The sequence below is a fragment of the Mauremys reevesii genome, linkage group 1, assembly GCF_016161935.1.
Source record: "Mauremys reevesii isolate NIE-2019 linkage group 1, ASM1616193v1, whole genome shotgun sequence".
In the NCBI taxonomy this organism is placed as follows: Eukaryota; Metazoa; Chordata; order Testudines; family Geoemydidae; genus Mauremys; species Mauremys reevesii.
The window spans coordinates 309,173,153-309,200,182 of record NC_052623.1 but is presented as its reverse complement, the minus strand read 5'-3'; the positions used below and the strand labels follow the sequence as shown (position 1 = coordinate 309,200,182).

The window sequence follows — 27,030 nt, the reverse complement described above, 5'->3', positions numbered from 1 at the left end:
TATTATCTTCTAGGTGTTTGCAACTTCATTGCTTAAATATTTGCTCCATTATCTTTCCGGGTACAGAAGTTAAGCTGACTGATCTGTAATCCCCTACATATATGTAGTAATGAAGGGACAAAATGAGTACATCAGTGGTGACACAAGCCCCACTTGAGCAAAGTATTTAAGCATTTAAGTATTTAAGACCTCTTCTGGGTAAAGATGAACTGGAAACTCAGAGAACTGGATAAAGGAAGGAGTAGCTGGAATAAACATGAGACTAATGGAAAGAAACTGTTTAAACATCTCAACTCATTGGCAGTTCTGAAAATAACTGAAAAATCCCTTGCATTAGCCAAATCTAAAATGCAGTGTGACAAGCAATAAAAGCTATATAATGGTCAAACTCTAACCTTCTGTTAAAGCCATCCTCCCACTCCAAGTTACCCAGAGATGTGGGGTGGTAATCCTCCACACACTGAATAAATCTGACATCAACAGATTTCTCTTCTTAATTTTTAGTTTAATAAGCAAGCCATACAGCAGCTGTGAAGTTACTGATAATGACGTTTGGAAATAGGATTACTCAAGTGAGTTAAATCCTTCTGCCTTTTCATTATATGACATATAATACTCCAAACTCATGTCCTGAATAGACAGAGAACAAGTATCCAGAACATATATATTTGATCCCTGTGCCTCTGGCTGAGTCACCAAACAACAGTCATACAGTATGTGCTTCACATGGGCCACTTTCATCTGAAAAAAAACTGTAATAACTATATCTAAAATGCACTTTTAGTGAGAGAATGGTGATCTTCAAAAACTTTTCCAAATTCTTTTGGTGATTATTTTACTAATAGTAGGCTGACGATGTTTTCCCTTGGGTCACACTGTTTTTTTTAACATTCAGTCATCATTACATAGTCATTGTAAGGGGGTGGGAAGGGATAGCTCAGTGGTTTGAGCATTGGCTTGCTAAGCCCAGCCTTGTAAGTTCAGTCCTTCAGGGGGGCCATTTAGAGGGCTGGGGCAAAAATCTGTCGGGAGATTAATCCTGCTTTGAGCAGTGGGTTGGACTAGATGACCTCCTGAGGTCCCTTCTAACCCTGATATTCTATGATTACATTGAGTAAGTCCACAAGACACTGTCTGCAGCCCAGTAGAATCCTGGATTTCCTGTGCCCCATCTCTGCACTGCCCACCCTCTTCCCTTGCAGAATGTCTACTAAAGAGCAATGCTGCCATTCAGCTGCCTCTTTACAAGGCTGTGCAGAAGCAATGCTTCTTACTATCCCTTTAAAAAACACCTTTACATTTTCCAGTAATCACAATAAGGCAAAGGAGGAGGGGAAAATTGTTCTTCTTAACCTCTGAGGATAGGACAAGAAACAATGGGCTTAAATTGCAGCAAGGGAGGTTTAGGTTGGATATTAGGAAAAACTTCCTAACGATCAGAGTGGTTAAGAACTAGAATAAATTGCCTAGGGAGGTGGTGGAATCTCATCATTGGGGATTTTTAAGAGCAGGTTGGACAAACACCTGTCAGGGATGGTCTAGATAATACTTAGTTCTGCCTTGAGTGCAGGGGACTGGACTAGATGACCTCTCAAAGTCCCTTCCAGTTCTATGATTCTACATTAACCTTCCTCTGGAGTAAAAAATACTTAGAAAAAAGAATATTCCAAAGTAGCCATCTACCCATCTCACTGAAGCAGGAATGGAGAAACCTGCATTGGTTTGGGCTGTGGGGATCTCTAATTAACATCTCTGACCTGCTCTCTGAGGGTGAAGCCCTGGAGATCAAGGCTGTTTTAGGTTTACCAAACTAGCCCTATTGGTCTAGATCCTCTGGCCAAGATACACTTAACACAGGACTGAAGCAATAGAGCTTTGCCACATTTGTCACTCTCTGATCCTGAATGCAAATTAGAGTTATATCCAGCTAATAATTGCCCCAAGAGACATTTTGGAAGCCTGTTATCACAAGAGTGCATGCTCTGACCATGCCTCCTATTTCCTACCATATTCCCTATGCTGACGGCTAGCAGGAGATGGCATAGAATCATTGCACCAGCCAGGGATTGCTGCACCATTGGGGGAACGCTCAGGAAGTCAGTTATGTAGGCTTTATGATCCCTTTGCTCCCCCAAAGCTGAGCTGCTCTAATGGAGCAGAATTGCAATGGTCAAAGGTGGACTGGCTCTGAAGGGGACATTTTTAGGCAAAAGTCTCAGGAGGGAAATTATTATTAGGAGGAGGGGAGGTTACACACTGTCCTCCACTACTCTCAGGTTGCAAACTGTGGTCCTGTGGCTAAGACTGTGAGAGAGGGGTGTTACTGGAAAGTTAGAAGGAATTTCTCAGTGGTTAGAGAAGGGGGGAATGGTCATGGAGTGGGCATTTATTCACCCAGCTCTTAAGTGGGCATGGTAAGTGTGGGATAGGCAGAGAAGGGCAGTTGTTGAGTGAACAGCTGTTAGAGTTCCGGAGGTGATAGCTCCCCTTCTGAAACAACATCCACTCTACTGTGGTGGGAAGGCTATTTAACCATGTGTCAGTCACCTCCAGCCACAATACACAGACAAATGAGCCTTAAGAGAAGGAATAGGACTCCCGCCTTTGAATGTCAGAATCAGCACAAAGCAGGTGGAATGGGGGCTAGGGCTGGCCCTTCATCTTTAGTCACTAGGCAGGAACCAATTTTTTTTTTGATTCAGTCATCTCAATTAATGATGTTCTCAGAAAATGCAATCTGTTAGTGGTGAGAGTCTCATCTCTGGTATTTGAGTGATTTGAGAATTGAATGATAATTTTGTAATGATTTCCTCCCTCTGGAATGTCAGATAGAACATTAGTCACAAGCAGAATTTTGAGTTTTTAAAAACAAATCAAATATAAAAAATAATCTCCTTTCTCTGAAAAAGATATGATGTTTATGTTTTTAATAGAGAAGGGAAAAGTTACAGGAAGGAAGCTCTAAAGTGGGAGAAGACTTTTAGTTTTCCTAGAAGGAACAATCCTGCATTGACAGAGGTGCACTGGATGATCTAATAGATCTTTTCCATCTTTAACATCTATAATTCCTCCATCATTCTACAGGAATAGTATAAAGATATGTAAATAATGTCAAGATTCTGTGTATTCAATATTTACAAGAGAGACAAGGTAGGTGAGGCAATATTTTTTTATTGAACTAATTACTGTTGGAAGAGACAAGCTTTTGCACTTCACAGAGCTTGTCATCTGTATGCAGTAAAAGATACTACCTCACCCACCTTTTCTCTCTCACATCTTGGGACCAACATGGCTATAACAAAACTGCAAACAATATTTACGAGTCAAACATTGTACTGTGAAATCTGGATATAAAACGGCTCTATCTATATGTTTAGCCACATTTGAGGAGTTGACCCAGGAGCAAGCTGGAACAAAAGGTTTAATTTCTAAGATATATACAATTTTGACTGACAAAGATGTTGATAAGAAAACAACCCAGATGAAATGGTGAGAGAGAGATTTGGACAAAGACGCTGATCTGGATGAGTGGCTGTCAATGTAGGAAAGGGGATAAACATCTTCAGTGTGTGTAGCTCATGAAGAAAAAATTTATTATTGCTCTATCGATGGCATCTGACTCCAGTTAAGATACATGTTTTTGCTACTAGGGAGACACTGTTGGAAGGATGGAGGGGAACAGGAAATATACTTGCATATGTGGTGATTGTGTCCAGGAATTTTGTGAGGAAATTATTAAAGTGATTGATCTTACAACCATATGCTCACTTCCTAGTGATTGCCTGAACACTTGCCTAATGCTCCAATAAAGGATCTACATTTTAAACAGAATAATAAATTAATGTATTTGTTATTGTTAGCAGCAAGACTTTGTATAGTATATTATTGGAAAAATCTGATTTCTCCTATGGAATTGTGGTATAGCAAAATACAGCCCTTGTAATGGAAAATTTTTCACACCAAGTTATACGCAAGAGAAGCACCAAAAAGAGGATAGGTATTTAGAAATGTGGCCACCCTTTTTAGCATACTCAGAAGAGAATGGTTCCCCAGCCAGCAAGCCACAATCTTTAGCTAGGTTTCAGAGTAGCAGCTGTGTTAGTCTGTATCCGCAAAAAGAACAGGAGTACCTGTGGCACCTTAGGGCAGGTCTACACTAAGGGCGGGGGTCGAACTAGGGTACACAAGTTCAGCTACGTGAATAGCGTAGCTGAATTCGAAGTACCCTAGTTCGAACTACTCACCCGTCCAGACACCGTGGAATCGAAGTCCGCAGCTCCAAGGTCGACTCCGCCACCGCCTTTTGCAGTGGTGGAGTACCGGAGTCGACTGCGGCGCTTCCGGAGTTCGAACTATCGCGTCCAGATTAGACGCGATAGTTCGAACTCCGAGAAGTCGAACTCACCGCATCGACCCGGCTGGTAAGTGTAGACTAGCCCTTAGAGACTAACAAATGTATTTGAGCATAAGGTTCTCTGATCCTGAATAAAGTAATAAGAAATGTATGATTTAGTGTGCTAACATTTTATTAGGAGTAATTTGGATGGTCAACTGTTTGGTTTTGACTTGCTTGTCTGCCTTTAATATATTGACTGTTATATTTTAACATATTTGATTTGCTGCGAATTCCTGTCAGATGCATGCATGGCAGCATTCAACAGAAACTAGTACAGCATGAGTGTTCATCCTCTGCAGCTCTGCGCCTGCTTATTGCTGACTTAAAGCATATAGCATCTAATTAGGACTGTTCAATTTATTTTTAAAATTGTTCTTTAAGTGATGCCTTTTTATTTTTTATATTACAATTTCAACCCCGAGATTGTTATTCAGCACAAAGATTAATTATTCTGTGGAAGTCCCCCACCCTCCTTTTTTTCTCTTGTAAATCTATTGTCATGAAAATACTTCACAAATAATCATTTTAATGTATTCTCTTGATCCCCGCAAAACAAATTTCAGTAAGAAGAAACATGCATAGGTCTAAATCTTTCAATGAAGTCGAGTAGGGCAGAAATGAAGGCTTGCATCAGCTGCAACATGGTAATGCTACTTCTCAGGAGGTTTCCATGGTCCAAAGAGGAATTTGCAACATCTGCTGTAGCAGAAACTGCTCTCCAAAAAAGAAGCATGTTTGGCCTCAAATGGAGGCATTCCTCCTTCAAATCTTTCATTTCTGATATTGGCTGAAATTAAGGCTCATTCAACTGGAAAAAAGTCTTCTACTTTTTAGGTAAAAATACAGGTATATAGAAGAACCCCTCACGTGAAATTGCTAGGGAGACACATACTGGGAATTGACATACTGGGGTCAATTTTTCACAGATATCTTCCTAAATCACACCCACAATTAGTTGACAAACTTTTTGCTACACCTGCATAGTTCCACCGATGTGCAGCTGCCTCACTATTTGTACAATCAAAATTTGTGTATGTGTGTGTCTATTTGTGTATTCAAATGCAGATTATATGGGCTCCATGTCCCGGTGTGAACATTTCACAACTGAGCCTTAGCTCACATGTTTTCAAGTTCACACAATCTACAAAATATATAATCCTATGCAGTGTTTCAATATTAATTGCATGCATAGCATATCAACTGTTTGAGCATATGCCCATTCTTTAACATTTTATGTCATATTAATGTTTTGTTTGTTTTATGAATACAGGGAATACAATTATTAAATATGGGCATATATCAGAAGTTAATTCCACATCTTCACATTCAGAGCAGCCAGTTTGTCTACCGTGGGCATTATGGATGCCTATGTGGTAATTCAAATACCCTAATATCTTAACTGAGTTTGAAAATCAGGGGTGAGTCTGTATGAATGCCTTTTCCTGTTGTTGACACAAAGAGATGCCTTTTACTAAATTTTCCCTTTGTGAATGTCAGTGATTCTCATTAATGAAGCAAAAAGGGCTAAATCCCACTTCATGTTGCACTATTGTGTTAGAGGATGGTGGAAGAATGTACCAAATCTGCTCCTGCACAAGAAACAGAGAAGAATCAACAAAACACCAGAAAAGATGGTCTACTATGGTTGTGCTACATGCCTTGTGGAGGCATGGTCTGTGGGATACAGAGTGTGCCCAGGACCCAGGCAATTAATGCACATATTGTAATGAACAGCAGACCCCAGTATGGCAGATGCAGGAAAGTACTTGCCACATCATGTCTCCTCCGTTTTCCTGTAGCTTTAGGTCTGACCTTATTAAATATCTTCATTAATAACATAAAGAGGGATTAAACATCCCATCAATGAAATTGACAATATAATATTGGAATGGGAGGAGTTGTAAATACCAGGGAGGACAGAAAAATAATACAAAGAGAGAGATGAGAAATGTGGGCATAAGTAAACAAAGTGAGTTTGGAAAAAAATGAAAGCTGATATAGATGAAAAAAAAATAGGAAACACAAATGTTCAGTTGGAAAGAGAAACCCAGAGAGCAATCATGCCAAAAGAGATTTAGCATTTAAGTGAACATTAAATTAGACTTTAGTTTGAAATGTGGCATGTCAGCCACAACAACGACATCAAGTTAGTGCAATGTTGTTCTCCATAAGCCAGGGCATCATGTCACAGAGCAGGAAGGTAATAATGCTTCTCTATCCAGAGTTGTGTGACCACACTTGGAACAATGCATTCATTTCTGGGCACCTCATTACAAGTAAGATAATGATAAATTGGAGAGTATTAGTCCTATGGTTATCAAAATGTGCAGCAGCTAGTGAAATATACTCATTAGTGTGTGTCTACAATTGTGAGTGTACGTGCTTACATGTGTGTGCTAGTGCCATAACCCCCTATTGTCCACATTTAAAGCCCTGAAGCACATTCCGGAAGGACAGTGTAGTGCACAAAAGCTAGCATGCATGAGGGATGTGGATATGTACACAAGTCTTCTGTGGCATGGCCCCATACCAATTTTACAGTGCAGTGTGGATGGGAGGAAGGGATGTGTACCAGCTCATAGGTATCGATAACCCTCCAGGGCCATTCTTATAATGCACCGATCCCTTTAATGCCTGACCCTTACTCAAGGTATAAAGGTTTCTGACCATTCCCCTTGCCAGAGGTAGTAGAAACCAGTGCTGAGCACTTCAGAACAATTTTCTGCGGAAGTCTATTGGTCAGTACAGGTGATGATTGAGTGTGGTTGATGGAGCACACGTGGGTGCTGATCAATGTGTAGTCAGAGTACACCATCCTCCATCCCTTTACCTGAATTGGCAGAAACATTCACCTGTACCAGGTGATTTCACAGAGGCTGGAGGAAGTGGTCATTCACCAGACTTCATCCCAGTGCTGCAAGCACAGGAAGTACCTCAGGATCCTGTACCATAGAGTGAAGGACTCCAACCATCATTCCAGGAGGGGACCTAGCACATCTCCATGCTATGATGAGCTGAACCTGGTGCTTTCTAGGAGCTGTGAGTATGGAGTTCCAAGTCACAAACCCCTCCTCAACTCTGCCGGTCTTATCATACAAAGAGATGCTGATAAGGAGCAGGGTGAGAAGGCAGTGGGTACCTCAGAGAAATTCCTGGAGGAAGCCCTGGGAAACATGGAGGAAAAGGAAAATGTGATTCTGCATCTCTATCCAGAGGACCAGGTTGAGGAATGCCCCTGAAGAGCCTGAGGAGACAGAGCCACTGCTGGAAGCAGAATCGATGCTGGGAAGTTTCACAATGGACCCCCAACCTCCCCAACAATAGGCCCTCTTGCTCTGGTGCTACATGGATCAGCCAGTCCTCTCCACCACCACCACACCACACCCCCGCTTCACCCTGACATGGAGCAACACACGGCTTATTGAAATGCCATGAAACACTGCAAAGTGTTTAGCCAAAGCTATAACAGGTTATTAATGGACAATCACTGTGCCCCATGTCTGTGCATTTCTTGGCAACCACTGACAGCAATAATTCTTGGACCACAAAAATAGGGGGAAATGGAGGACTGGATGAAGGAGGAAAAGAGGGGGTGTGTTTTTTAAAAAGCCTGAGTGGGGAAAGCAGAGTCTCATGATACTTTATGGAAAGATCCAACACTGCCCCTCTCTTGCCCCTATCTCCATCATTCCCTCTCTTTATGAACAGGAGCTGTGCAAAGAGGGGTTGGGCAGTTGGTGGCTTGTGTATGGGCCTGCCTAGGTATGGGAAGGGAAAAGGTAACTGCTTGGCTGTCCAAGGAAAGTCAGAGTGGTCCTTTCTCCCTGTGACCTTTTCAAATGTTTTGTACTATTCCCAGTCCCTGGGGTGTGTCCTCTCCCTGCACTAAGCCACTCTGCAGAAACCAGGAGAAGTGGTAGAAGGCGGCAGTGAAGCATCTGCTTCAATGGTTGCACAAACACAATGCCACGTCCCTTAGCAGCTGAGAGGCGACTGGCTTGTGGTGTTAATCCAAAACTTCAGGGAAGAGAATGAACTTCTGGAGTCACTCTTTGTTCCATGCTCCTTTCAATGCTGTTTGTTGGACACACAGGCAAAGACTTTCTGGTGATGTGGGATGGGGGCAGCTTGGGGGTAGGTGGATGTTTTCTGTGGTTTTCTGGTCCTCTTCCATGGGAATATATACAGTCAATTTCCTTTTAAATTGCCATCCACTCCTGTAAGCATAATTCAGCAAACATTTGTGTAGCAGAAATTCAAGCTGGTTCTTCAGGTTTAATGTCAGGGCAAATGTGCTTGGTACACCTTTGTAGCTCACCAAGCCCCTCCACTCAGCAACGTGCAGTGGGATGATCATAGGGAGAAACATTTCTCTGGCATACTTGGCGCGTGTCCTCCTCAGGCCTGGAAAGCCACTTCTTTTTTCTATTCTGGTACCCTGAAAATGGTTATGTTCTCCAAATGTTGGCCAGCCTTTAAAGAATAAAATGATGACTTGGTAATGTTACTCCTGATGGAACCAATCCCCAGCCCAAGCAATGCATCCATTCACTGTAAACATTACAACATTTAAATAAAAGTAATGCAGGTATATTATAATTTTTAACTTTAGCTCTTTCCTTGTGGGCTGCAAAAGTAATCTGAAGGGAGGAAGCTGTAAAGCTGCATTCCTGGGATTCTAAAAAGTATCTATATTGTGGCCTTCAACAGCACAGTTGTGTTAAGTGGGGAGATTATGATACCTTCCAAGGAAAAATGAAGTATAATGCTACTCTTCTATTTGACTTGGCAGGACATTCAAACGCTGAAAGGGAAACCATTCTGGTGGTAGGGCAGGAGTAACACCACAGAGATAGAAGAGGAAGGCACAGATAGACCCTGGAAGACCTGTTCTTTGACATAGCTAGGAGAAGTCCGATGTAGGTATGCCAGTAAGTTACTGTTCACGTCACTTGTGTGTGCACCTTGCTCTCCAGGTATAATCAACATGATATTTTCCATGTATTAGGGATGGGTCAGCAGGACTCACTGCACATGATTATGATATGTGGTGTCAAAGAAATGCAGTGAATTCTGCCTCTCCCACACCCCCATCTCTCCTCCTGCCATGAATTTCCTAATGTTAAAAAACCCACCCAAAGCCAGGGTTCTTTACAATGAACTAAGATGTGAAATAACCATTGCAATCCAAAGCACCAGAATGCAAAACAAGATAAGAAAAATGTAATGTCTTTTTGGCTTTGTTATAGACTTCGTTGAGCATATAGACAAAGGAAACAAAAGTTAATTAACAGTCAAAATATCTGACACTGAGTGGTGAATTTATGACCCTTCCTCCCCCACTCCTACCAAACAGTCACCATTAGAGACCATTGGAGTAATGATTCATAGCACCTGATCAGTGCGGAAGAAATTGTGTGGAAGAAATGTGTGAATTCCCTCCAAAAACCTTACAGAACTTTTTTTCTAAAGTACATTACCAATGCTTAAGTGCCCCCCAAACAAAGCTATTCATGGATAACAAAAACTTTGCACAGTTATGCCCCTAACATTCATTAAAACTCCCCTCATGACAAAACCACAACCAAAGGTGATAAACTTGAAGGCCCTCCCGCAGTTGTCTGTTTGCAGTTTGTTTGTTAATGTCAGCTGCAGGGTCTCCCAACAGAAGTATGTGGCAATGATCTATTGAACTTTTCCAGCAGCACCATAGCATCCGAATAGTGTCTCTATACACAGTCCCAAGTCACCTTCTGAGTCCCCACTATTCCATCATATACATCTTCATGAATTTCCCTAGGTTGCCATGAACCAGGAGCTCTGGGCACATAGGTGCGATCTGGCTACCCATACAAGCATTGAAAAACATGTGTCTCCTTTGCCCCATCTCTGTGTAAATGTGATGGGTTGGATCACAGAAAACCCCTTGGGAACTGTCAACTGATGTGCTGAGACTACCCCTGAGCCTATATCCCCTGGCATCTTAGGACTTCAGTTCCCTGCCTGGTTTGAGACAGACATGCTAGCCTACTGCAAACCCAGACCCAGGTCTGAACCACATCCCCTAACAGCTGCAGGCTTAACTGAAAACGGCATAAGAAGTGTTCCTGTCTCCAGTACCTAGATGCCCAATCCCAATGGGGTCCAAACCCAAATAAATCAATTTTACCCGGTATAAAGCTTATACAGGATAAACTCATAAATTGTTCACCCTCTCTAACACTGAGAGAAAGATATGCACAGCTGTTTGCTGGTATTAATACATACTCTGGGTTAATTAATAAATAAAAAGTGATTTTATTAAATACAAAAAGTAGGATTTAAGTGGTTCCAACTAATAACAGACAGAACAGAGTGAATTACCAAGCAAAATAAAATAAAACATGCAAGTCTAAACCTAATACAATAAGAAAGTGATTACAGATAAAACCTCACCCTCAGATGTTTCACTAAGCTTCTATCACAGACTGGTTGCCTTCCTAGTCTGGGCACAATCATTTCCCCTGGTACAGCCCTTTGTTCCAGCTCAGGTGGTAGCTAGGGGATTTCTCATGATTGCAGCCCCCTTTGTTCTGTTCCACACACATATATATCTTTTGCATAAGGCGGGAATCCTTTTTCCCTCTCTGGGTTCCCACCCAGCCTTCTAAATGGAAAAGCACCAGGTTAAAGATGGATTCCAGTTCAGGTGACATGATCACATGTCTCTGTAAGACTTCATTACCCACTTGCCAGCACACACTTATAGAGGAAGACTTACAAGTAAAACAGAGCTATCTACAGTCAATTGTCCTGGTTAATGGGAGACAGCAAGATTCCAAACCACCATTAATGGCCCACACTTTGCATAATTACAATAGGACCTCAGAGTTATATTTCATATTTCTAGTTCCAGATACAAGAGTGATACATTTATACAAATAGGATGACCACACTCAGTAGTTTATGAGCTTTCTAATGAAACCTTACAAGAGACCTTTTGCATGAAGCATATTCCAGTTACATTATATTTACACTCATTAGCATATTTTCATATAATCATATAGAGTGCAACATCACAGTAAGTATTCCCCTTTAGCCTCATATATGTTGTGCAAAGCACAGCACACCACAATAATCTGAGCCACTTTGGTCACATTGACATCCAGACAGGACTGGAGGCATTGCCAATGAGCTTTCAAGTGCCCAAAGGGGCACTCCACCACTATTCTGCAGCTACTCAGTCTGTACTTTGGGGACGGGGGGTTGGTGACCTTGAGATATGGCTTCATGAGCCATGGTTAGAATGTGTATACGGGGTTCCCCATAAGAAATGTCAGCACAGAAACACCATCCATAATCATGTCATTTCAGGGGAATAAAATCACTTCTTTCCCCCTGTGATACAACACCAACCTCCTAACCACCCTGGTGTCATGAACCTTTTCAGTTCATGTATTCACTGGCCCCTTTCGGTGGGCAAATATAAGGATGTGTGTTCCATCGATGCTTCCCCCCCCCCCCTTTGGAAACCTCATCCTCTGAAATCTCACAGTAATTTCAGAGACTTGGGTTATGGCAATCACCTTTGGGTAGATCACAGTCTTGACAGTCTGGGATCAGAGGCAGTAGTCCATCCATGCTGCACCATTGCAATCCTAGCACTCAACACATCTATATCATGGGACCTGAGGGGATTTTTATTCACTCTCTGCGTCAGCCAGCTTTTGCCATCTTAAATCTCTCTGCACTGATTCTATCCTGTATCCATAACTGTACCTCATGAACATTTGAACCACATCTTCATGGACTTGCTCCATATCTCCAGTGTAGTTTGGCAGAAGGAAGAGATGAGCAGGTGCTGCCATCATCAAATGCATGAAAGCAGTGACCAGTACAAGGTGTTTCCTGGAGTGTTTCCTATGATGCACAGGACTCTTGCATACTGCCCCTTAACTGGAAGCATTACCATTGCAAACAAAAAAGGGGTAATATGGAGGGAGGTATATGCCTGTGCACAATGTGCACCCATTCCCTGTTCAGTATACGTGGACACTCGGCACGGGTATGGGATACATGTGCTAGCACTGTGGCACCTTATAGACTAACCAAAGTTTTGGAGCATGAGCTTTCGTGGGTGAATACCCACTTCATCGGATACCTGCCCCTGGAAATTTCCACTACATGCATCCGACGAAGTGGGTATTCACCCACAAAAGCTCATGCTCCAAAACTTCGGTTAGTCTATAAGGTGCCACAGGACTCTTTGCTGCTTTTACAGATCCAGACTAACACAACTACCCGTCTGATATGTGCTAGCACAACACAGATAACTACCCAGGGAAGCATTGAAATGTAGACATAGCTTTGTATTCCTAATTGATTCGTGAATATGGAGATACTTGCCATTATGCTGACAAAATATCTTTTTAAAAAAAACACATTATGATGCTTTTTCCTTATAACAATTTGAGCAAGCATGAATTCCACACCTTTCACATTATTTCTCTCTCAATGTCACCAGGTTGTTGCCCATGTTGCATTAGTTTATTTTATTTCCTGGAGCTAAAGTCTATAAACACAATGCTGTGGCATAAAGAGTGGATTTTTAGGGTTTTTTTCAGTTTTTGGTTTTGATTTTTTTTTAAGGAAGGGAAGGATAGGGCGTGACTATACTGAAAAGGCACTCTAAATGTAAGATAGGGCATCAAAAGAGTGCTAGAGTATAGAGTGAGCAAGAGACAAATGGAGCCATCATGAGAATTTTTGACAGAGATGTAGGTGGGAGCAGATGAGAGGAGGTTGGAAAACTCAGAATTTGAGGCTATAGTTCAAGAACGCACTTAAGCACATACTAAGTCCATCCCTTCTCAGTTAAGTGCATGCTTAAGTCCTTCTATTGAATCAGGATACTTTTGTGAATTGAGCCCTGAACCTTGAACACACTGATAATGTAAAAGACCAAATACACAAAATGTCCACTATGCAACTATACTGTAGCTGTCAAAGTAAGTGAAGTTATTTCAGGGCTCTTCAGAGGGAAAGTACATCCATATTTTGAGCAATATTGTGCCTTCCTAAAATGGACATGGTTAAGTCTAGAATCTTCTAATGAAATTCTAATTTCATTTTTATTTGGAATGTTCTTGTATTCAGGTTGGTAAATATTAAATCATTGATGTATGTAGAATCTAGACATCTGAAGTGAAACTATTGCAACATTTCCAATAACTAAGATTAAAAAGTAAGCTGAGTAAAAACAATTCACAAGCTTTATTATAGAAAACCATAGTTAAACATTCTTAATATTTTTTCAATTACCTAGTGGTCTTTATAGGATTTTAAAATATTGACACAAGTACATGTTGCGACATTATAATTGCCATATATGTCAACTTTTAAAATGTCTTTAATTCTAAAACTTGGAAGAAAATCAATGGAACTTTAATACAGAAAAGCATAATGGAATAATAATAATTGGATTGATTTTGAACGGATGATGTAGCTTTCTATTTTCTCTGCTTACCCGCTATTGTTTTGTTTGTTTGTTTATTACACAACTTAACAAAGCCCTCCTGGTAAAGGCTACGTGGCACAGAAAGTGATTGCAATAGAGTTTCTTTAACCTCAAAAGGGCTGGGTCCAAAATTTGGCATGCACTGTGCTTGTCCACACACTGTCCATTTTCAATTACTGCTCTGAGTTCTTTGCTCTAACTAGTTACAGATTAACACAGGGCCAGAATCTCCACATGCAGAGATTCCTTTCTGTGTACAAATCTCCGCTTTCTTATATAGAAAAGAGGAAAGATGAGACATTTCCTTAGCAGTTTTCCCCTTACTCCACAACCCAGAAGTTGACATTTGTGGGCAATGGATCTACATGTTGTTAGGAGGTCATGGGGGGGAGGGAGCGGGAGGGGTTGGATATCATCCATTCCCTGTTGTGTCCAGTGGTGATCAGAAAGGAAAGTTAATGCATCCAGAGATGAAGTTTTTGAAAACTCCCCTATAAGGAAGGACCTAGAGCTACAGAATGGCTAGGAATGGGGTACACTCTGTCTGCCTTACTCCACACACACATGAAAACATGACATATAATAATCTTTCAGATATCCCGTGTGAGCTATTTGATGCTGCAAAGCAAAAATACTTTATAGGATCTGGATAGTACCATGTGCAATCAAAGTTGCAGGGGAACTTTACATAGGCAGAATATAATGATCCAAACTGGGGATTTGCCCTGGAGACTCAAATTTATGAGTGGGATTTTCAAAAGTGGCTAGTGATGTATGCTGCTAAATACTTTAGATGCTTTAGAGAATCCCATCCATCACTCCTACTCATGTGAGAAGTTCATTGGGAATCTTTAATATGTTCACATAATCAGGCCTTCTGTGTTGCATCTTACCTGAAAGATGGCTCCTCCAGCAACATGGTACACTCTAACACCAAGGTGGGGAATACCTAGCACCCTGAGGGAAGAATGTTACCTAATATTTAGATTTTCCTTGAAGGCTTCCCATTAAGAAACAATGACTGATGCTGTTTAACTTGTAAGAGTTGATGAGAGCAAAGATGTAGATTCAAAAGTCGTCAAAATTGAAAGTAGCTCATTTTTAAAGGCTTTTTACTTTTTAAAATAAAATTGAGGGGAATTTTGAACTGAAAAGTCACATTGAACTGAAAAGTCAAAAATGTTTAATTTCAAAAATGTCAAAACAAAACATTTTGACTTTTTCAATTTTTCCCCGCAATACTAACAAATTTGCAAATCATTTTGGTGTTGTTGAATCTGCATTTTTCAGTGAAAAAAAGTTTGGGTGAAAACAATTCACCAAGCACTAATCAGAATACATTTCCCAGATGAATTGTCTTAATTCTTCTTTTCCTAAGAGCACTTTTACTTTTATGCAATCCCTATTTTCTTGTCTTTAATAGTTCGATTAAACCTGCCACTATCCCGGCTTCTGTTCTAAGATAAAGAACATTGTAACAATGATTGTGAATGTTTATGATTATGACAGTATGACTTGTCTGGCTTGCTAAGACTCGGGAGTTTTTAGTAGAGATAAAAAGTCATCTCTGTCAAGTCTTGCAGCTCTAATTTATTGATATTTTATAAGAAACCATATACATTTGTGTCTCAGTTGTTTTTGGAAATCAGAGGGTTAAAAAAAGATTGTCACAAATATGCCTGTGTCAGATCCTAAAACCAAATCACAGCATGTAAATAGAAGAAAGACAATGATGAGACTGATGTGCCACAAGATTAAGGGTAAACATAAAGAAGCTGATAATGTGACAGACACCAATACATGCACATTACTAATGGCAAAGAGATTTAAGGGTAAATGAGGAATGATTCAAAAGGACATTTGCTTATCACTCATTTTACATTCCTGATAGAATAAGTAATTATGTGCAATTTGGCATTGATAAAAGTGAGCATGAAAGAAAATAATACCCACAAAAATAACTTTTAAAAAATTTATAATGCTCTTCTGAGAAAAAGCAAGAAGCACAGTTGGGAGCCACAGACTAGGTGTGAAAATTACAGCAGCAGAAAAATCCATTTACATGAGAGAGACATCATGTATATGCTTTGAAATGGCTTGGTACCTCAACATACCTCCCAGGTGTAATGTTCTGAATAAGAAGAGTCAGGAATGCAGTCAGAAGGGACTGGCAGCTCAGCTATATTTATGGTGTTTGGCCATGTTACACTGACACAAGTTTCTTGCTGGAAGGACTGGAGAAAATTATCAGCAAAAATTCTATAGTCAACTTTTCAAAAATCCTTCCAAATTAATCATTATAATTCTTAATATTACATGGCAAAAATGTCATGCTCCTTATCAAATATTTACCTTTAGTAACTACATGCTGTTAATTATTGTGTATTAGCAAAATATTTACCTAGCGTTAAGGAGCAGCACAGAGGAAATCATTTGCAGGACACAGTAACCAAAGGTATTGATCCTGCAAACCCATACATTTGGTTATGTGTTCTTAAATACTCCAGAGGCATATTTTCTATTAACTATTTACAGATATACAGACAGAGTGCTCTGATAACATGTAAGGCCACCTACTATCATGGCAAGTATGTACTATGTAGCAAGGAAGTGTCTCACAAGATACAACAAAAACATAATCCCCCATACTTGGTACTCTGCATGGAATGATGCCATAAAGTTTCTAACCCTCTGAAGAAATCTGTGCACTCAGTCTTCAACCTGTGACTTTTGCTTTCCTGCTCCACTCTGTTCATTCTGCTAGTCATCTTCACTCCCTGTTTGTCTGTTTTGTCCTTCTGTTGCATCCTGTCTGTCCTGTAGAATGTGAGCTCACTAGGGGAACAACTGTCCATGTCACCTGTCTGTACAGTACGCAGCACATTGTGGCCCTGAGCCTTGATTAGAGTTCCTGGGAGCTACCATAATACAAATACTAGCACTAGTACTTTGCTGACCATCTGGTGAAGGATGAAGTGAGGGTAGAGAAACAGAAGGAGTTAGTTGAAAAAACTATTTACACTTTATGATTTCTGAGGCCCTGATCCTGCAAACAGTTATTCAGCTTTCTTGAGAGAATGGTTCCTTAATTTGTAAATTCAAGGTAAATCCTAGAGAAGACAAGACAGTTGTTTATTAAAAGCCTCTCTGCTAACTTGTATGAGACGTCTTTCACTAGGATTTGCCTCAAGTTAATTAAATAAAGAATAGCAAAGAGTCCTGTGGCACCTTATAGACTAACAGACGTATTGGAGCATGAGCTTTCGTGGGTGAATACCCACTTCATTGGATGCATGTCCTGCATGTCCTAAAGAACATACCTGTTTTTTCTGCAGTGCAGATTAGGCTAAAATTCAGGGATTATGCCTACATTTATGTTTGCACAGCACCTTGCACAATGGGGAATGATCCTGATGAAGCCTCTGAGCATTACCATAATATAGATATTGAATAATGTTAATGTAGTCAGTTTCTATTGCACAGTAGAAAATGTAATGGCTATTCAACACACAGGCTATGTCTACATTTAAAATGCTACAACAGCATGGCTATAGCTGCACCTCTGTAGAGCTTCAGTGTAGACCAGTGGTTCTCAACCTGCGGCCTGCATGTGGCTTGCGGCCCAATCAGCACATAGCCGCGACCCATGTGACATCCTCTGGGCCATACAAGTAGTGTATATATTGTGTGGCTGCAGCCCACATAACACATAAAGAGCATCATATGTGGTCCACAATGGTAAATAGGTTGGAAACCACTGGAGTAGACACTCACCATAATGACAAGAGGGCTCTCCAGTCACTGTAGTTAATGCATCTTCCTGAGAGGCAGTAGCTAGGAAGAATTCTTCCATGGACGTAGCACTGTCTGCACCGGGAGTTTTCACACTCCTGAGAGACATAGCTATCCCAGTGTAAGTTTTCAGTTTAGACCAGCCTTCAGTTTTGCAAATCTCTGCTTCAGAAGCACAACCCATGTTGTTTTTGCACCTCTCTCATACTGTGCTTTCTTTTGAGTATTCCATGTTGAACGGGTGGAGGACAAGCTAGTCATTCATGAAAGACAGAAGCAGAAGTTTTAATTGTAGTAAATCTTTTCAGAACAGTATAAAGGTGACTAAATCCAACCTTGGCTTTATGTCCAAGGATTTTTTGATTATGTTTGATTTCAAGGAAGAAATATGAATTAGATTTAGGGAGGTTAAAGTTAGATAACATTTATCAAAGACATGAGGTTACCCCTCTTCATTGTTTCTGAAAGAAAGCCGAATCCCTAATGAGACAAGGTCGTATCTCACAAGATAACCATGAAATGGACAGCAAATTTTATTAGAGACTTAGACCTCATCCTGCATCAGTGAAGCTTTCACGGGGAGCTTTGCCCCGCAAATCAGTGCAGGATCAGGCCTTCTATTAATAATATCTGCTGCCCAGGGGCGGCTCTAGCCATTTCGCCGCCCCAGGCATGGCGGCACGCTGCGGGGGGTGCTCTGTCGGTTGCCAGTCCCGCGGACATGCCTGCAGAGGGTCCACTGGTCCCGCGGCTCCAGTGGACCTCCCGCAGGCATGCCTGCGGATGCTCCACCGGAGCCGCGGGACCAGCCGACCTTCCACAGGCACGCCTGCGAGAGGTCCACCGGAGCTGCCTGCCACCCTCCCAGGAACGGCAAAGCGCCCCCCGCGGCATGCTGCCCCAAGCACACGCTTGGCGTGCTGGGGTCTGGAGCCGCCCCTGCTGCTGCCTTGCCTTCTTTCCAGGTACCCCACAATCTCCATTCATGAAATTATAATGCCATGAATCTTTGTTTCAAGGGTCGAGAGGCAGCACTTCTGGAACAAAGGGGCAAATCCTTCCATTATTTTATCCTATTCTGTATGGGCATGACATTGCCTTCAGTAATCAGTTTATAAGAATTTGCTCTGATGATGCAATATCTATATCTTGCATTTGCTGCCAAGTTTAGATGAGAGTAGAATTTCTATGGATTCAGACAGGAATTAAATAATCTTTCATTTCCTTTGTTATTCATTTCCATTAAGATAAGATGAATTCATCTCTTGTTTTTAGCAAACTCATTTCCCCTAATTAATTTTGGAACCCTTTATTAACTGTTACTCCAAACAATAATATCAGCATTGTGGCTAGCTGGTAGAAAAAACTCCTTCCTGATTTACCAGCCGTCTGGGTCCAAAACTGGGAGAAAAGGCAACAACTCTAATTGTAACACATGGGTGTTAAGAAACTGAAGAATTATGTCCTCATGATACAGGGTCGCCATCAACATCTACATAGGAAAAGTTTCATATATGAAGGCAGGAAACTTCTTGCAGTGCTGTTGTTAACCATATGGGGTTAGATCATGACCCTTGATGTCTTTTGCGTAGGGGTGCAAAGAGCCTCCTGCCCCACTCACTATCCATATTGCAGGCTTCTACTCCCCCTGCAGTGCAGGTGGGTGGATAGTGATCAGAGCCTTGGCTAGACTCCACAGCACACAGCCAGTGCCACTGAGCCAGTGTAGGAGGGGAAGTAAGCCATGACAGGAAAAGTGTCTGAGTCACAAGTTTGTCCCTGTTCTTCTCCTAAGGCAGCACAACTACATGGACTATCAGACTAAAGCCTAGCCCATATTTGGAGAGTAGATAATATATAATGAGTTCAAGATAAAGCTGTATAAATTCTTGGAACAAATCAAAACCTCCCAAGCAGCAAGCTGCGGAGCGCCCCCGCCTCCGCGGCGGGTCCCTCTTCCCTCCTCGGGCATCCGGGAGGCGGGGGGCGGCTCGGTGTGGAGCCCGCCCGGCCTGACTGCGGCAGGGCGGCCGAGGGCGGGGCGGACCGCCCGCCCGGAGTGCAGCGCCCTGCGGAGCTTCAGGGAGGCGGAGCAGACGGACCCGCCATGATGCGACTGGGCAGGTCCCGCTCGTCCCCGGCTCCGTGCCTGCCCGCAGGCATGCCGGCAGAGAGCTCCAGGCCAAATGACGCCCCCCTCCAGGATGCGCCCCGCGGCCGGCGCACGCTGGTGCCTAGAGCCGCCCCTGCTCCCTGTATCTTGAAAGTGACAAGCTACATAGGTAATGCAAGGAGAGGACTACACGGACATTCAGTTGTCTCTATCCACACAAACAGTGTATCTTTATATTAAAAGCTCTGCATTCAAATGCTGTTTAACGCTTCCAGGGTTTAAAATGGAGTAAATTGTGCTTCAGTTTGTAAATTAATGAGAGATAATTTAATAAGGGAGAAATCCCTATAGAATAGGACAGAAATTTCCATTTGTGGCTGGTAAAATCCCTCATGTAACAATATTCTAAAGTGTTAGAAGGGAGAAAGACAATCCCTATCTCTTTTCAAGTAATTGTAATTTCCTTAAACAAAGTCTGGGATTTCTGCCTGCCCAAATAAAATCAACAAAGAGTTTATCCAGTTCTCTTAGATTCTTGTTTGAATAATCAGACAGCATTTGCATAGGATACAGATCAATCAATTTAATTAGGTACAGTACAATATGCCCTCACTAAAGGAGAAAGGTGAAAAATACTCCACTTACAGATATTAGCTTTAATGCTGTTAATTAAAGGGGGAGGCAGTTAAAAAGGTGAGAAAATTCAAAGAACATATTCAAATCTAAATATGGCCATTTCTGGACTAACTGAAAGGAAAGCCTGAAATCCTCTAATAAATAATGTTATTAGGAAAAGAAGGAATTTCAGAATATCCATATTGGCAGTTTTTAACATAATTGTTCTATAGTTTATACAAATCGAAATCTAATGGTTAAAGCACAAGACTGGGAGTCAGATGAGTCCTAGTCCCAGCATTGCAAAGGCGTGCTGTGAGAACTAGGACAAGTCACACAACCTCTCTATGCTTCACCTTTTCTAGCTGTAAAGTAGATAGCTCACATTGGTGGTGTGAGGATTATGCATTAGTCTGTGACTGTTACAGTAGTTCTAGGATAGTGATGCTGGGGGCTGCTACCGCCATGGAACTCAGTGAACACACACTGAGCTAGTACTGCCGCTGTGATGGACTTATCCCCATACCCATGAGATCATGTGTACTGCACAATCCTACAGCCGTGGTTCCCACAGCTTCCCAAATTTTGGGGATACCCCAAAACTGCCTTTCCAGTCATGAGAGATGCATCATCCCTGTTCTCCTACGTTAACAAGAAAAGACAATCATATGGGGGTGGTCTGTTAACTAACGAACAACCCTTTATCCTTACTCCCTCCAGTGGTCAGTGGCTGATCAAGTAATAGGACAGGGCAAATACTCTTGCCTAGTGATTCCATTGCACTTGCTAATGTACAAGTATTTAATTTAAAAAGTAATGCAAATAGGCTCCAGCACCCAGCAGATCTGAGGCTATTCCATATGCTGCATTGGGTTGGTTACAGATCACTCAGCCCTTACTAAGGTTCTGATCCTGCTGCAGGATCAACTAGTGCAAATCCATACAAACCTTAAAGAGGCTCACTAAAGTCAACGGAGCAAAGAGTCCTGTGGCACCTTATAGACTAACAGACGTATTGGAGCATGAGCTTTCATGGGTGAATACCCACTTCGTCAGATGCATGTCATGCATGTCTCACGCATCCGACGAAGTGGGTATTCACCCACGAAAGCTCATGCTCCAATACGTCTGTTAGTCTATAAGGTGCCACAGGACTCTTTGCTGCTTTTACAGATCCAGACTATCACAGCTACCCCTCTGATACTTAAAGTCAACGGGACTCCACCAGGGTACAGGGATCTGGACAAGTGACTCCCGAGGTAGGATTAAATGCCCAAGTATTCCACTTTAACCTGATAATATCTTTTGCTAGCAGTATGTACTGTGCCTTTAAGAGCAGAGCACATGTTGGAGGAAACTAGATTGGGGCTAATGAGAACCAGCTGGAAGTGGTCTCATGGCAGCCTGACTCAGCTAGAGTTCATGGCGCTCCTTTAACTTAGGTAACTCTGGCTTTGTTTTAATAAAGCCTTACTTCTTAGAGCCCAGACTGTTTCTTCTTCTTATGAATTCACAAGACAACACATGGCACCGGAGTGAGACAGAGGAGAGGACAGAGAAAAGAGGACAGTAATGAAGAAGTAAAGGAGTCATTGTGAAGATGGAGCAAGTAAAAGTCCCCCAAGGAGCTGGAATACTTAGGTAATGCAGCAGACTCCTGGAAGAGATTCAGAAGAGTTTTGATAGATTAGATAGATAGATAGATGCAAGCAGCTGGCTTTGGTGAGAAAAAAGATCAGCAGTAAATAGCAATCTTCTTTAACATTGTAGGACTGGAGGCAATGGATGTCTTTAATAGCATGCAACTACGCCGCTACCCCAATATAACACGGTTGTGGGGAGCCAAAAATCCCTACCACGTTATAAGTGAAACACCATTATATCGGGGTAGCGGTGGCAGGGCTGCAGCAGTGATTTAAAGAGCTCCAGGCTCTGGCCGCTGCGGGGAGCCCAGGCCCTTTAAATTGCCAGCCCAGCCCCACTGCCGCAGCCCCGGGGTAGCAGCGGCAGGGCTCTGGCAGTGACTTAAAGGGCCCAGGGCTCCCCGCAGCAGCCGGAGCCTCAGACCCTTTAAATTGCCGCCAGATCTCCGCTGCTACTGCGCTATATGCGAACCTGTGTTATAACGGGTCGCGTTATAGCGGGGTAGTGGTGTATATTGTGCAGAGAAAGCAAGTTATGATGCAATTTTGCAGAAATTGGAAGAGTATTGCATATTTTAAAAGACTGAAACGTTTGAAAGGTATAAGCTTCACCTTAGAAGGCAAAAGGAAGGAGAATCCTAACAGAATTTCTAACAGAGAATTTCTAACAGAGCTGAAGTTAATGAGCCAGACTTGCACCTATGGACAGTTAACAGATTCAGGTGTAAGGGATTAAATTGGAACTGGAATCAAAGATCCAATGCTGCCAAAAAGAATATTAGAAGAATATGGATCTCACTTTGCATAAAGCGGTAAGACTGTGTCAGGCAGCAGAAATCACTCTGACCAGAATAAAAATAATGGAAGGAAAACAGGACACTGGTACTCTGTATAGAGTGACATGAGAGAAATCAGTACAGAACAAAAACCAGAGAAGACTGAAAAAGAACAAAGCATGAGGCTTTGCAAGGAATAGCTTCTAGTATTTCACAAGATGTGGACACAAATACAGATCTCTACAATTCCCTGCTTTTGGTAAGCACTGCAATATTTGCAAGAAATACAATCACTTTGCCAAAGTCTGTAACCAGGAAACAACTGCAGAAGAGAAAGCAAAGCAAAGCAGGCATGCTGATGCAGTAATCCAGAAAGAGAGCACAGACAGCAATACAGAAGAGGAGTTCTACCTAGGAGCTGTATCTGAAAAGGAAGGAACAGAGGAATGGACAATTCCCTTAGGTACTAATGGGACTCTTATTACTTACAAATTGGACACTAGGGCCCATGTAAATGTTGTTTCAGATGTTGGTGTTAAAAGGCTGAAGGATTGACAGTCGCACTGATGATAGCAGAGTTTTGTGCAATTATGGATCTACGTGGAAAGTCTTTGTTTAAAGACAGTGCTCCTTTTGGAGCATTTAGTGATGGATAGAAACAGTCTGGATGATTTATGGGATGGTTTAGTCCTGTCTATGTAAGAAGCCAATGCCCTCTGAACATCAAGATTATGAAGTGTGTCATGTGTTCTATCTGTGTGGGGTTTAGGGGTGTGGTCTGAGGGAGGCTTTATCGTCAAAGAAGACCATGTATGGGGGGTTCCGCCATGAAAGCCCACAGTGCTCCCACACATCTGACAGATGTCATTGCCAAAAGAAATGCTACTTTCATAGGATGGTGTAGCAGTGATTATGTCATCCTGGGTTCAAATGGGGAAGAGGTGATGATCCGAAGGACCAGGTTCAGGTCCCATGGTGTAGTAGGCTCACATAGTTCAAGGTAGGCATTATTGAGTCCTCTGAGGAAACATTGCGTCAATAGATGGGTAAAGACAGGATGACAATCCACCTTGGGGTGAAATGTTGTGATGGTAGGTAGGTGGACTTTTATTGAGCTCATGGATAAGTCTGACCCGTTGAGTTCTAATAGATAATACAGTATAGAGGGTAATGTCCCTGGGATGGAAGTCATCCATTTTAGGTGGCACCAGGCCTTAAGTCAGGGGTGGGGAAACTTTTTGACTCAAGGGCCACATCGGGGTTGTGCAACTGTATGGAGGCCAGGTAGGGAAGGCTGTGCCTCCCCAAACAGCCTGACCCCCACCCCCTATCTGCCCCCTCCCACTTCCTGCCCCCTAACTGCCCCCCTCAGAATCCCCAACCCATCCAACCCCCACTGCTCTCTGTCCCCTGACTACCCTGACCCCTATCCATACCCCCGCCCACTAACAGCCCCCCTGGGATGCCCACCCCCTATCCAATTGCCCTCTGCTCCTCATCCCCTGACCACCCCCTCCTGGGACACCTCACCCCGAACTGCCCCCTGGGATTCCACTACCTTCTCCAACTGCCCCTGCTCCCTGTCCCCTGACTGCCCTCCCGACCCCATCCACATCCCTGCCCCCTGACAGGCCCCCCGACAGGGCCCCTGCGACTCCCACTCCCAATGCTCCCTGTTCCTCATCCCCTGACCACCCCCCCAGAAACTCTGCCCCATCCAACGCCCTCCCTCCTCCTTGACTGCCCCCCAGGACTCCTCGGTCCCTTACCCAACACCCCCACTCCCACCCCCTTACCAGCAGCAGGAGCTCACAGCCATGACACCCGGCCAGAGCCAGCTGCGCTCCCCACGCTGCCCAGTGGGAGCGGTGGGCCAGAGTGTGGCCCACGCGGCAGCGTGGCTGCAGGGGAAGTGAGACAGTGCGGGAGGGGCTGGGGACTAGGCTGGATGGTCCCGCGGGCTGGATGTGGCCTGCAGGCCGTAGTTTGCCCACATCTGCCTTAACACATCTCCCCTTCAGGGTGTATGGGAAACAGTTCATTTCTGTTCAACTGTGGAACTATATTTTGTACCTCATCTCAACAGGTCAGCTCAGGTTCCGTGTTCTGAGATGGAGTTTCTGTGGATGCAGGACACGGCCTGAGTCCTGGGACAGCGGGTGAGACAGAAGTGGGAGTGCGATTCATGGATGCACGGTCATGCTGAGGGAGTAAGGATACCGTGGTTTGGTGAGACCATGATAATAGAATTACTGTGGTTCATCCAGCCTGATCTTGTGGATCATTGGGTTCAAGAGAGGAATAGGAGGGGGAAAAAATAATTGGAGATATACCTATCTCCTAGAACTGGAAGGGACCTTGAAAGGTCATCGAGTCCAGCACCCTGCCTTCACTAGCAGGACCAAGTACTGACTTTCACCCCAGATCCCTAAGTGGCCCCCTCAAGGATTAAACTTACAACCTTGGATTTAGCAGGCCAATGCCCAAACCACTGAGCTATCCCTCCCCCAAGCTGTAGGTGGAAGGAAGGCGTAGAGAAGGGGAGTGTTCCACTCAAGGAGGACTGCATCATCTAATGACTGCACACCAAGACCTGCACGGGAACAAAAATGAGGGTGTTTAGTATTTTGTGAAGTTAATAAAAGGTCTACTGTGGGGAACTCCCAGAGCTGAAATACATGCAGGAGTACTGTGTTGCTGAGCTCCCTTTGTGGTCGTGAGAAATTTGTCTGCTGAGGGTATCTGCTGTGATGGTGTGCATATTGTCTCAGGGTTTTATGGCTTGCACACAGAGGTACTGTGAGTGTGCTCCCCCTTGTCTTTATTTATAATACATACAAGCTAAGGCTTCAAATAGCCTTGTCCTTGATGAGTGGCAGGAATTGGGAGCAAGTGTTGTGGACAGCTTGAAGTTCCAATAGGTTTATATGTTGAAGGGATTCCGTAGGGGACCAGTGGCCCTATATAGAATGTGGGTGCAGGTGTGTGCCGCATCCCAGGAGTGAGGCATTTGTGGTCTGAACGAAGGGTTCCCCCCTGCATACGTTGGTCAGTTTTGCCCAGCAGAGAAGGGGGTCCTTTATTTTGCCCGATATTGTGGGGTGCTTGTTTATGTCATGCCTGTGTGGAACAAAGTTGATACATAGCCTTCCTTGTAGGCAATGGATGTTTAATCTGGTGTGTCTAACAGCAAATGTTGTGGCTGCCATGCGGTCAAGGAGTTGGGGGCAAGTCCTGGCAGATACCTGTGGGCTATTTCAGCAGTGGCTATGAGGCTGGTGAGAGTGAGAGAACGTTGTCTCAGTAGTGAGGCTATAGCCTCGATAGAGTTGAGGTGGGCCCCAATGAAGTCCAACTCTGGCACTGTTGTTAGAGTGGGCTGGTCGGTATTTATTAGGAAGCCCAGATTCGTGAAGAGGGGTACCATCTCTTCGGTGGCTTGCAATGCTGTCTGCTGGGTTGATGCTTTTAGCAGGCAGTTGCTTATAGTGTATAGTGTGATCATCTTGAATTGTTGTGTTTCTGACAAACTTGCTGAATTATCGGAGGTCGAGCCTTGGTCTCCATCCACCGGAGTTCTTGTTAGGGGAAGTTGATGGTTGGGATGCAGCAACTTGAGAAGTAGATTGTTGTCCCCTCAGGGCCTGTGTCTCCAACCCTGTTAGTCAAATCACCGCTGTTGTTGTTTGAATACATTGGCCAGTGGTATCATTGGGATGTAAAGTAATGCCTCTGTTTCCTCTTCAGTTCGGAGTTATAGGTTCCCAAGGATCAGAGAGTCGCTCATGAGACCGTGAGTGAATGGAGTGAGTCATCTGCCTTTTTGGCGAATAAATTGGGCTGGCAAGTCTTCCACCGTGGATTGCACTTCTTCAGGGAAGCCAGAAAGATAGAGCCATTAGGCCCTTCTCATTACAACCACCGTCACAGATGTTGCAGCCCTGTCCTCAGAATCAAGTCCTGCAAATTATTCTCCCTTGTCCTTGGCAATAAAGTTAATCAATTCGGACATTTTTGTGTAGTTTCTATAGTTGTATTTTGTTAGTAATGTCACATAGTTGGCTATGCGGAGGTGAGGGATAACCAAGGAGGAAGCCTTATTGCCAAAACTGATCAAGTCTTTTCCAGTCCTTATCATGAGTTGTGTTTCAGGGCTGTTGTTGCATGCCACATCGCTGGACTGCATGTATCACTAAGAA

At 43.1% G+C, this 27,030-nt stretch overlaps 1 long non-coding RNA gene across 3 annotated transcripts in view; it reads left to right on the top strand.

Annotated features, from left to right (window-relative positions):
• LOC120392056 overlaps positions 1–26,813 on the top strand; it is a 62,322-nt gene extending 35,509 nt beyond the window's left edge. The window contains exons 3-5 of one of the 3 annotated variants that reach the window (XR_005591573.1): positions 9,189–9,315; positions 24,918–25,041; positions 26,579–26,813. This is a non-coding gene — a long non-coding RNA (uncharacterized LOC120392056). Of the gene's footprint in view, positions 1–9,188; positions 9,328–24,917; positions 25,042–26,578 lie in introns of all 3 variants that reach the window. The other 2 variants (XR_005591574.1, XR_005591575.1) reach the window with 2 other exon arrangements.
• Positions 26,814–27,030: the final 217 nt, after the last annotated feature.